The sequence below is a fragment of the Xiphophorus hellerii genome, chromosome 18 (assembly GCF_003331165.1).
Source record: "Xiphophorus hellerii strain 12219 chromosome 18, Xiphophorus_hellerii-4.1, whole genome shotgun sequence".
Lineage (NCBI taxonomy): Eukaryota > Metazoa > Chordata > Actinopteri > Cyprinodontiformes > Poeciliidae > Xiphophorus > Xiphophorus hellerii.
In genome coordinates, this window is record NC_045689.1 from 217,690 (window position 1) to 229,898 (window position 12,209).

At 34.8% G+C, this 12,209-nt stretch overlaps 1 long non-coding RNA gene across 2 annotated transcripts; it reads right to left on the reverse strand.

Moving 5' to 3' along the window:
* Window positions 1-5,146: 5,146 nt before the first annotated feature.
* LOC116737411 (uncharacterized) lies at window positions 5,147-9,503 on the reverse strand. Of its 2 annotated transcripts, XR_004342807.1 has the most exons (4): window positions 9,373-9,503; window positions 8,976-9,011; window positions 5,419-5,536; window positions 5,147-5,336 (listed from the first exon to the last, which is right to left on the reverse strand). It is a non-coding gene; the product is annotated as an uncharacterized LOC116737411 (long non-coding RNA). The 2 variants fall into 2 exon arrangements; XR_004342806.1 differs by lacking the exon at window positions 9,373-9,503 and having other exon boundaries at window positions 8,976-9,030.
* Window positions 9,504-12,209: the final 2,706 nt, after the last annotated feature.

The following is a 12,209-nucleotide window of genomic DNA, read 5'->3' on the forward strand; positions in this document are numbered from 1 at the left end:
AGTCACTTTTTTATTCCAAATCTTTATTAAATCTTTATTTAAAATTATATTAGTAACAAACAATCTAGAATAAGCAACAATAAGGAAACATTATGGAGATGTATTTATCTATCCTTACACCCAATCTATCTCAAACAAAAGTAATAAAACATGAATCAAATCAATATTTTGGAGACAAATGTACATTACATTAAGAGCACATTTATCCATCCATTAATTATCATGAATTATCCTATAGTGGGTCATGATGGGCTGCTGACCCTGGACAGATCGCCAGTCCATCGCAGATTAAGAAAACAGATATAAACAAATGAAGTTCAAATAATATATTTGATGTTGTGAATGATACTCTTAAAATAAATAAGTTACAATCTAAAATATAATAGCCTCTGGCTTATTAAATAAGAACTAGATGGTAAAGAGGTTTGGTCTGTAAAACATTTAGTCAACAATTTTGGCCAACTTAGTACGTCCATTCACAGAGCACTTTTGTTGTTTATTTGCCAAATATCTTTCTTATTATTCACATTGTGAATATAATTTACAAACAAACCAAAGGACTTCTGAACTTCTAACAAGTGCCATTCAGAAAACTAGAATATTTTGGTTGCAGGTGACCTGGCTCAGCTATTATCATTGTTTACCATAATGTCTCATTGGGAACTTTTGCTATAAGGACTCCAGTTCAACCAGTAAACTGATTGGTGTCCCACTATTCCATTTATAAATTCCATATCAATTCTACCAATTGCAATCGATTCATAAAATAAAGACCTTAAATATCCAATTGTTGCAAAACCCAAAGAGATTAATTAAAACTTTAAATGTAGCTTCAACCTGGAAAGACTCACACAGAGAGAAAGTTTATTTGACAAGAAATAATCTTTGGGGCTCGGACCCCGGCAGTAGACACTGCGCTGGTAGCTGCCAGAGAGAATGATCTTTGTTCTATATGAAAACCTTTTTGAATAAAGTCACTGGTTACATAAATTAAACCAGTGTGTAAATTCTAACTGTAACTGTCTTCATCTCACCTGCTCAGCCAATCACCTGATCATGTGTCTCCATCCCAGCCTAACGGCGCCGGGCTCATCTCTCTTCATAAAGTCCGGCTCAGGATACCTTTAATCTTATGTTTGTATTATGACTTTGTAACCGAACAATATGTTTCTGTATGTGCTTACTTTATTACAAAAAAACCCAACAGTTGATTCTGTTAAAACATAAACTTAGCTTTATGTCAGGTTTGTAAAGAAAATTTGTATTGATTCCAGTCATTGTTCAAAAAGTATAGGAAACATTGTATTTACACATATAAAATATTGCAAGTTATTAGCTTTGCTTGCATTTAAACTTTTTAAAACAAGGTTATCCTATTGTTAAATAACGCTGTTCCAATATATTTACAACTACTTTATTGGTTCTACTCTCTCCAACAAATTACAGCCACAAAGTAACTTTGTGTGGAAACGGCACCATTTCTGTGAAAACTAAATAATGTAAATCAACTGAGCTACAACAAAAGGAACATTCAAAAATGTAAATAATATTGAAAGAACACATTATTAAAAAGGATGACTGCACACGTCAAAAGGCAAATATTATTTAGCAGAAATGATTTAAAATGGCATGTCACAAAAAAAACTAACAATGTGTGACAACTGAAATGTGTGAAAGACTGAGGAAAGCAACTAATATTCTCCTTGCATTCAGTATTGACAGTCAGTGCAGTGTCCAGGTCGGCCATCACAGCAGTAACCAGGGTACTCTCCTCGTCTTCCATCGCCGGTGAAGCCCACAGTCTTTATATTACCGGTGGCAGGAAGAACATGTTACAACCGCAAAAGGAATCCGGTTTTCTGCCTTGAATGTTTTTGAAAATTTGCCCCAGTTGATCTCACCTGTTAATGAAAAATCGATTTCATGTAGTTGAAATCTAATTTCACATGTTTTAGGTGAAAAAAGTCAAAGGTCCTTCCTTACCATCCAGCCAAGCAAAGTGAGTCTTCTTCCTGAAAACTGGGTCAGACTCAACGGCTTCAAAGCACTTGCAGGTCAATGCCAAGGTGAGGTAAGCTGAGTCTCCCTGTGCTAGCGCCACCTCTTGGAGAACAACATTTAAAGGCATCTGAAAAAACCAAACAAAATAAAACATCACATTGCACATTATGATCAGTAAAACAGTAGTTAATAATAGCCATTTCACCAAATACTTTGTTACTCTTACTTGTGTAGTTTATTGCAGTTACTTACTAAAACTATATTGAAGTAGTGCTACTCGTCATTAGAGTATCACATCTGGGTACTACACCCACCTATAATGGCTGCTGTTAGTTTATAAAATATATTAGACTTTCCAGAAATTTAACATTGGTGTACAAAACATATTTAAAAAAGATCAACCTTTAAAAATAAAAGAGAAACACTAGAAAACTGGTAAGTATGTAAAAAATATTTTATATTTTTCAAGTGTAGTTATACATACCGTTATGTTGAACCATAGCAGTTTGTGCTAAATGGTTCTGTAGCTTGTATGAGCAAAGGGAACAGAAATATTTATGTTCATGTTGCAAATAGATACGTGGATCTGTATAATGAAAATAAAAAATAAAGTTTGAGCATAAAATACATTTCTCAATTATACATGTTATCTACTTTTCTATTTTTATCTAATGGTGCCCTGCGGGATAATAACTAGCTATGCTACATGCTAAAATTAGACTTCCTCTGTATGAATTACGAATTTCACTAGTTTACAGCTGTTAATTGTATTTTCAACCTAATCTTGAAAAGCGTATTGATTTACTATGTGAAAAAATTTTAAGAAGGTAAAAATACCTTTTGTTGACTTTGTGAGTTTTGCATTGTTGATCGTGTGCAGAACATCAGTGGAAGAACCTCTCAAACTTCTTTCTTTCTTCTTCCTTTCCTCTTAACCCCGCGTCTTAAGGTATTTATACTAGTGATTATGAAAATAGCGCCCCCTTCATTTCCGGAATGCAATAGTCCAATTTCCAAATAAGGTATGGGACTGACGGAAAGGCCCGTCCCCGCCCCTTTCTGTTTGCTGCAGCGAGGTCCTTCTCTCTCAATGTTGTAACCAAGTACACCTCGCTGCAGCAAACAGAATGGGGCGGGGTCGGACAACTGTCAGTCTCATACCTTATATGGAAATGGGACTATTTCATTCCGGAAATGAAGGGGGCGCTAGTGACACTATTTCCTGTACCGATCGTGTTATAATAATTATACTAATAATAACGTATTTTATTTGACAACGCCTTTTAAAACACCCAAGAAGACTTTCAACATTAAAAATACTAATTAAATAGTAAAAAAATGGCTACAAAACGTGATATGTCACGTGGTATGTCTGTCACGTGGTAAGTCACTTTTTTATTTCCAAATCTTTATTAAACCTTTATTTAAAATTATATTAGTAACAAACAATCTAGAATAAGCAATAAGGAAACATTATGGAGATGTATTTATCTATCCTTACACCCAATCTATCTCAAACAAAAGTAATAAAACATGAATCAAATCAATATTTTGGAGACAAATGTACATTACATTAAGAGCACATTTATCCATCCATTAATTATCATGAATTATCCCTATAGTGGGTCATGAGGGCTGCTGACCCTGGACAGATCGCCTGTCCATCGCAGATTAAGAAAACAGATATAAACAAATGAAGTTCAAATAATATATTTTGATGTTGTGAATGGTACTCTTAAAATAAATAAGTTACAATCTAAAATATAATAGCCTCTGGCTTATTAAATAAGAACTAGATGGTAAAGAGGTTTGGTCTGTAAAACATTTAGTCAACAATTTTGGCCAACTTAGTACGTCCATTCACAGCGCACTTTTGTTGTTTATTTGCCAAATATTTTTCTTATTATTCACATTGTGAATATAATTTACACAAACCAAAGGACTTTTGAACTTCTAACAAGTGAAGTTCAGAAACTAGAATATTTTTGGTTGCAGGTGACCTGGCTCAGCTATTATCATTGTTTACCATAATGTCTCATTGGAAACTTTTGCTATAAGGACTCCAGTTCAACCAGTAAACTGATTGGTGTCCCACTATTCCATTTATAATTCCATATCAATTCTATCAATTGCAATCGATTCATAAAATAAAGCCCTTAAATATCCAATTGTTGCAAAACCCAAAGAGATTAATTAAAACTTTAAATGTAGCTTCAATCTGGAAAGACTCACACAGAAGAAAGTTTATTTGACAAGAAATAATCTTTGGGGCTCGGACCCCGGCAGTAGACACTGCACTGGTAGCTGCCAGAGAGAATGATCTTTGTTCTATATGAAAACCTTTTTGAATAAAGTCACTGGTTACATACATTAAACCAGTGTGTAAATTCTAACTATAACTGTCTTCATCTCAGCTGCTCAGCCAATCACCTGATCATGTGTCTCCATCCCAGCCTAACGGCGCCGGGCTCATCTCCTCCACCCTTCATAAAGTCCGGCTTGATGTGTGCAACTGCTCCTCATCTGAGCTTCCATCACCTCCACCCCGACTACACCTTCGCTCTGCTCGTTTAATCTTGTTTGTAACCGAACAATATGTTTCTGTATGTGCTTGCTTTATTACAAAAAAAACCCAAGTTGATTCTGACTGTTAAAACATAAACAACTTGGCTGTATGTCAGGTTTGTAAAAAAATTTGTATTGATTCCAGTCATTGTTCAAAATGTATAGGAAACATTGTATTTACACATATAAAATTTGCAAGTTATTAGCTTTGCTTGCATTTAAAATTTTTAAAACAAGGTTATCCTATTGTTAAACAACGCTGTTACAATATATTTACAACTACTTTATTGGTTCTACTCTCTCCAACAAATTACAGCCACAAAGTAACTTTGTGTGGAAACGGCACCATTTCTGTGAAAACTAAATAATGTAAATCAACTGAGCTACAACAAAAGGAACATTCAAAAATGTAAATAATATTGAAAGAACACATTATTAAAAGGATGACTGCACACGTCAAAAGGCAAATATTATTTAGCAGAAATGATTTAAAATGGCATGTCACAAAAAAAACTAACAATGTGTGACAACTGAAATGTGTGAAAGACTGAGGAAAGCAACTAATATTCTCCTTGCATTCAGTATTGACAGTCAGTGCAGTGTCCAGGTCGGCCATCACAGCAGTAACCAGGGTACTCTCCTCGTCTTCCATCGCCGGTGAAGCCCACAGTCTTTATATTACCGGTGGCAGGAAGAACATGTTACAACCGCAAAAGGAATCCGGTTTTCTGCCTTGAATGTTTTTGAAAATTTGCCCCAGTTGATCTCACCTGTTAATGAAAAATCGATTTCATGTAGTTGAAATCTAATTTCACATGTTTTAGGTGAAAAAAGTCAAAGGTCCTTCCTTACCATCCAGCCAAGCAAAGTGAGTCTTCTTCCTGAAAACTGGGTCAGACTCAACGGCTTCAAAGCACTTGCAGGTCAATGCCAAGGTGAGGTAAGCTGAGTCTCCCTGTGCTAGCGCCACCTCTTGGAGAACAACATTTAAAGGCATCTGAAAAAACCAAACAAAATAAAACATCACATTGCACATTATGATCAGTAAAACAGTAGTTAATAATAGCCATTTCACCAAATACTTTGTTACTCTTACTTGTGTAGTTTATTGCAGTTACTTACTAAAACTATATTGAAGTAGTGCTACTCGTCATTAGAGTATCACATCTGGGTACTACACCCACCTATAATGGCTGCTGTTAGTTTATAAAATATATTAGACTTTCCAGAAATTTAACATTGGTGTACAAAACATATTTAAAAAAGATCAACCTTTAAAAATAAAAGAGAAACACTAGAAAACTGGTAAGTATGTAAAAAATATTTTATATTTTTCAAGTGTAGTTATACATACCGTTATGTTGAACCATAGCAGTTTGTGCTAAATGGTTCTGTAGCTTGTATGAGCAAAGGGAACAGAAATATTTATGTTCATGTTGCAAATAGATACGTGGATCTGTATAATGAAAATAAAAAATAAAGTTTGAGCATAAAATACATTTCTCAATTATACATGTTATCTACTTTTCTATTTTTATCTAATGGTGCCCTGCGGGATAATAACTAGCTATGCTACATGCTAAAATTAGACTTCCTCTGTATGAATTACGAATTTCACTAGTTTACAGCTGTTAATTGTATTTTCAACCTAATCTTGAAAAGCGTATTGATTTACTATGTGAAAAAATTTTAAGAAGGTAAAAATACCTTTTTTGACTTTGTGAGTTTTGCATTGTTGATCGTGTGCAGAACATCAGTGGAAGAACCTCTCAAACTTCTTTCTTTCTTCTTCCTTTCCTCTTAACCCCGCGTCTTAAGGTATTTATACTAGTGATTATGAAAATAGCGCCCCCTTCATTTCCGGAATGCAATAGTCCAATTTCCAAATAAGGTATGGGACTGACGGAAAGGCCCGTCCCCGCCCCTTTCTGTTTGCTGCAGCGAGGTCCTTCTCTCTCAATGTTGTAACCAAGTACACCTCGCTGCAGCAAACAGAATGGGGCGGGGTCGGACAACTGTCAGTCTCATACCTTATATGGAAATGGGACTATTTCATTCCGGAAATGAAGGGGGCGCTAGTGACACTATTTCCTGTACCGATCGTGTTATAATAATTATACTAATAATAACGTATTTTATTTGACAACGCCTTTTAAAACACCCAAGAAGACTTTCAACATTAAAAATACTAATTAAATAGTAAAAAAATGGCTACAAAACGTGATATGTCACGTGGTATGTCTGTCACGTGGTAAGTCACTTTTTTATTTCCAAATCTTTATTAAACCTTTATTTAAAATTATATTAGTAACAAACAATCTAGAATAAGCAATAAGGAAACATTATGGAGATGTATTTATCTATCCTTACACCCAATCTATCTCAAACAAAAGTAATAAAACATGAATCAAATCAATATTTTGGAGACAAATGTACATTACATTAAGAGCACATTTATCCATCCATTAATTATCATGAATTATCCCTATAGTGGGTCATGAGGGCTGCTGACCCTGGACAGATCGCCTGTCCATCGCAGATTAAGAAAACAGATATAAACAAATGAAGTTCAAATAATATATTTTGATGTTGTGAATGGTACTCTTAAAATAAATAAGTTACAATCTAAAATATAATAGCCTCTGGCTTATTAAATAAGAACTAGATGGTAAAGAGGTTTGGTCTGTAAAACATTTAGTCAACAATTTTGGCCAACTTAGTACGTCCATTCACAGCGCACTTTTGTTGTTTATTTGCCAAATATTTTTCTTATTATTCACATTGTGAATATAATTTACAAACAAACCAAAGGACTTTTGAACTTCTAACAAGTGAAGTTCAGAAAACTAGAATATTTTTGGTTGCAGTGACCTGGCTCAGCTATTATCATTGTTTACCATAATGTCTCATTGGAAACTTTTGCTATAAGGACTCCAGTTCAACCAGTAAACTGATTGGTGTCCCACTATTCCATTTATAAATTCCATATCAATTCTATCAATTGCAATCGATTCATAAAATAAAGCCCTTAAATATCCAATTGTTGCAAAACCCAAAGAGATTAATTAAAACTTTAAATGTAGCTTCAATCTGGAAAGACTCACACAGAGAGAAAGTTTATTTGACAAGAAATAATCTTTGGGGCTCGGACCCCGGCAGTAGACACTGCACTGGTAGCTGCCAGAGAGAATGATCTTTGTTCTATATGAAAACCTTTTTGAATAAAGTCACTGGTTACATACATTAAACCAGTGTGTAAATTCTAACTATAACTGTCTTCATCTCAGCTGCTCAGCCAATCACCTGATCATGTGTCTCCATCCCAGCCTAACGGCGCCGGGCTCATCTCCTCCACCCTTCATAAAGTCCGGCTTGATGTGTGCAACTGCTCCTCATCTGAGCTTCCATCACCTCCACCCCGACTACACCTTCGCTCTGCTCGTTTAATCTTGTTTGTAACCGAACAATATGTTTCTGTATGTGCTTGCTTTATTACAAAAAAAACCCAAGTTGATTCTGACTGTTAAAACATAAACAACTTGGCTGTATGTCAGGTTTGTAAAAAAATTTGTATTGATTCCAGTCATTGTTCAAAATGTATAGGAAACATTGTATTTACACATATAAAATATTGCAAGTTATTAGCTTTGCTTGCATTTAAAATTTTTAAAACAAGGTTATCCTATTGTTAAACAACGCTGTTACAATATATTTACAACTACTTTATTGGTTCTACTCTCTCCAACAAATTACAGCCACAAAGTAACTTTGTGTGGAAACGGCACCATTTCTGTGAAAACTAAATAATGTAAATCAACTGAGCTACAACAAAAGGAACATTCAAAAATGTAAATAATATTGAAAGAACACATTATTAAAAAGGATGACTGCACACGTCAAAAGGCAAATATTATTTAGCAGAAATGATTTAAAATGGCATGTCACAAAAAAAACTAACAATGTGTGACAACTGAAATGTGTGAAAGACTGAGGAAAGCAACTAATATTCTCCTTGCATTCAGTATTGACAGTCAGTGCAGTGTCCAGGTCGGCCATCACAGCAGTAACCAGGGTACTCTCCTCGTCTTCCATCGCCGGTGAAGCCCACAGTCTTTATTATTACCGGTGGCAGGAAAAACACGTTACAACCGCAAAAGGAATCCGGTTTTCTGCCTTGAATGTTTTTTGAAAATTTGCCCCAGTTGATCTCACCTGTTAATGAAAAATCGATTTCATGTAGTTGAAATCTAATTTCACATGTTTTAGGTGAAAAAAGTCAAAGGTCCTTACCATCCAGCCAAGCAAAGTGAGTCTTCTTCCTGAAAACTGGCTCAGACACAACGGCTTGAAAGGTCTTGCAGGTCAATGCCAAGGTGAGGTAAGCTGAGGTCTCCCTGTGCTAGCGCCACCTCCTGGAGAACAGCTTCAAGAACATTCAGAGGCATCTGAAAAAAACAAAAAAACCAAACAAAATAAAAAATCACATTGCACATTATGATCAGTAAAACAGTAGTTAATAATAGCCATTTCACCAAATACTTTGTTACTCTTACTTGTGTAGTTTATTGCAGTTACTTACTAAAACTATATTGAAGTAGTGCTACTCGTCATTAGAGTATCACATCTGGGTACTACACCCACCTATAATGGCTGCTGTTAGTTTATAAAATATATTAGACTTTCCAGAAATTTAACATTGGTGTACAAAACATATTTAAAAAGATCAACCTTTAAAAATAAAAGAGAAACACTAGAAAAACTGGTATGTAAAAATATTTTATATTTTTCAAGTGTAGTTTTACATACCGTTATGTTGAACTATAGCAGTTTGTGCTAAATGGTTCTGTAGCTTGTATTAGCAAAGGGAACAGCAATATTTATGTTCATGTTGCAAATAGATACGTGGATCTGTATAATGAAAATAAAAAACAGTTTGAGCATAAAATACATTTCTCAATTATACATGTTATCTACTTTTCTATTTTTATCTAATGGTGCCCTGCGGGATAATAATTAGCTATGCTACATGCTAAAATTAGCCTTCCCCTGTATGAATACGAATTTCACTAGCTCTTAATTATATTTTCAACCTAATCTAGAAAAGCGTATTGATTTACTATGTGAAAAAATTTAAGAAGGTAAAAATACCTTTGTTGACTTTGTGAGTTTTGCATTGTTGATCGTGCGCCGAACACCAGTGGAAGAACCTCTCAAACTTCTTTCTTTCTTCTTCTGTTCCTCTTAACTCCGCGTCTTAAGGTATTTATACTAGTGATTATGAAAATAGCGCCCCCTTCATTTCCGGAATGCAATAGTCCCATTTTCCAAATAAGGTATGGGACTGACGGAAAGGTCCGTCCCCGCCCCTTTCTGTTTGCTGCAGCGAGGTCCTTCTCTCTGAATGTTTGTAACAGCCGTAATTGTGTAGTGTCTCTTTAAGATACTTTAGTATTGCTAATGACGTCACAAGTATGCGCCACGGCTTCTCTGTAGAAAGCGTGGGAGAAACGTGCTACGGACATGTTAGCTTTCTTTAGTAATGTTACGGGTTGTTTGGACTCTGCTAATTTTCATGTCTGATATTATAGCAGCAGTTCAACCGGCTTTGTAAGGTTGGTGAAGAGCGTATTTATTAAAAGACAACACTGTGGAATCACCAGTACCGGTGTGGTTGTGCGTTGTTGATCGCCCAGACGAGGCTGCCGCCTCCTCTCGTCCCTTAATACAACCCAAGCGTTACAAAGTGAAGGAAGCTCAGTGTGTGTGTCTCGTTCTTAATCCACAGGTCAGTAGAACCTGACCTGTCGAGACAGTTCTCACGCAGAGGACATTATTTTGATTTCTTTATTTTATGAATTTTATGCTTTTTTATGGGTTTGTTAAAAAAAAACAGATAAACTATATATTTAGGATATATGTGAAGCTTAGTACAGAGGCACATTAAGGAGTATTGCACCTTTTTCACTTTTATTTTAAGAGAATAGTTTATAAGATGTAAAATATTGTTATCTTATTGAAACAATCAATGTGGTTAAAAGCTCAGATGCTTAAATGTTAAAATATATTTTATTTGTGCTGATTAAAAATGATAATAGCTATTAAAATAGCTAAAAGCCCATTTATATATTTTTATTTTGATAAGTACAACAGATCTCAAAAAAGGGGACAAGGTATTGGATTTAAAGCACTAACTACAAAATTAATATGGTTTAGACAAGTAAAAGCTATTTGTGAATTAATTTTGTCATTTGGTGGAATTCATAATGCTAAACGGAGGATGTTAAAAGAATAGCTGTTTGGGTTAAAGGGTTATTACCCGCCATTTTGGTGTAATGAAGCTAGTGGTTCTCTATTGCAGTATGTGATACCTGAAGTATGTTGACTATGAAGTGTTTATTACACAGAAGAAGAATAAATCTTCCTGTTGAATGTTAAAGGAAGCTCAACATGTGTCCTCGTTCGTCTTCTACCACAGCATCACACGTTGAGGGAAGATCATTTCATTACCCGCAGCCCATCCAAGGTTGCAGGGTAGCATACACTTAATACTTAGTATAAAATGAACATACTAAATATACATTGGAAATTATAAAAGTGCTGTTTTGGTACAATTTCCTTTGTCCTTTATAAATTAAAGTTGATTTAAATACACTTTAAATCATATTCTTCAGTAGATAATTTTTTCCAACACTGGAAATTTCACTGCAACTCTAGAACAGGTTTAAGAAAATTTATTGAGCATTCAAGTCAATTGATTTTTAGAAGTGAAATGAATTTGCATTAAAGTGGTCAGACATATTTTTTGATAGTTTTTTGTTTTGGGTAGAGGGTTAGTCATTTTTAAAAGAAGCTGGTTGGTCTGTTGATGTCCTTTAAAAGGTCGAGTAAAAACAATATTCTGACTGAAAGCTTCTCCAGCAGGTTGTTGCAGTTAGCTCAGTTTGCTGATCTCTGTTTCTAGAAATGAAGCATTATTTTTAAAAAGAAACAGAATACACCAGCGTGTGTGTGTCTGCTTAAAGAGGGACTTTTATGGTGTCTGCGGTTTGCATAGATGTTTATTTTTGGTCAGATGATCTATTCTCTCCTGTGTCTTCATTAGCAGTTATCTCAGCACTGTCATGTTGAGCTGAGCAATTCCAGACTAAAATAATCTGCTGGTTCCATAGCGGCACAGCCTCTGCTTCACACACACACATATATGAACATAATCCAAAATACACACACTTAGAGACTCATGCAGCTTCATTCTGTGGATGTGAAGAAGAAGAAGACAAGTTCATTTTGTTCTTCTAGGACTTCCAAGTCCTAAAGCAGAGTCAGGGTTTCTTGTTTCAGTTTTTAATCAAATATTAGCGATGAAGCATCAAAAGGATTCTTGTTCCTCGCTTGCTTTAACTAAATGAAGGAAAATGTAAATATTTTTCTTTTTACTTCATGTTTCCAGTTTCCAGCTCTATTTTTTATTCTCAAGTACAATATTTATTTTAAACGTGGCATAATGTAGATCTTGTTTTATTTTGCATTAGCCAAATATTTATTCAATAATTGAACCTTTTGTGAAAGTTCAATAAAGCTCTGAATTGCTAAACTGAAAAAAAAAAGTTTTCCAGTGAACAGCTAGCATGCTACGGCTACCTGAA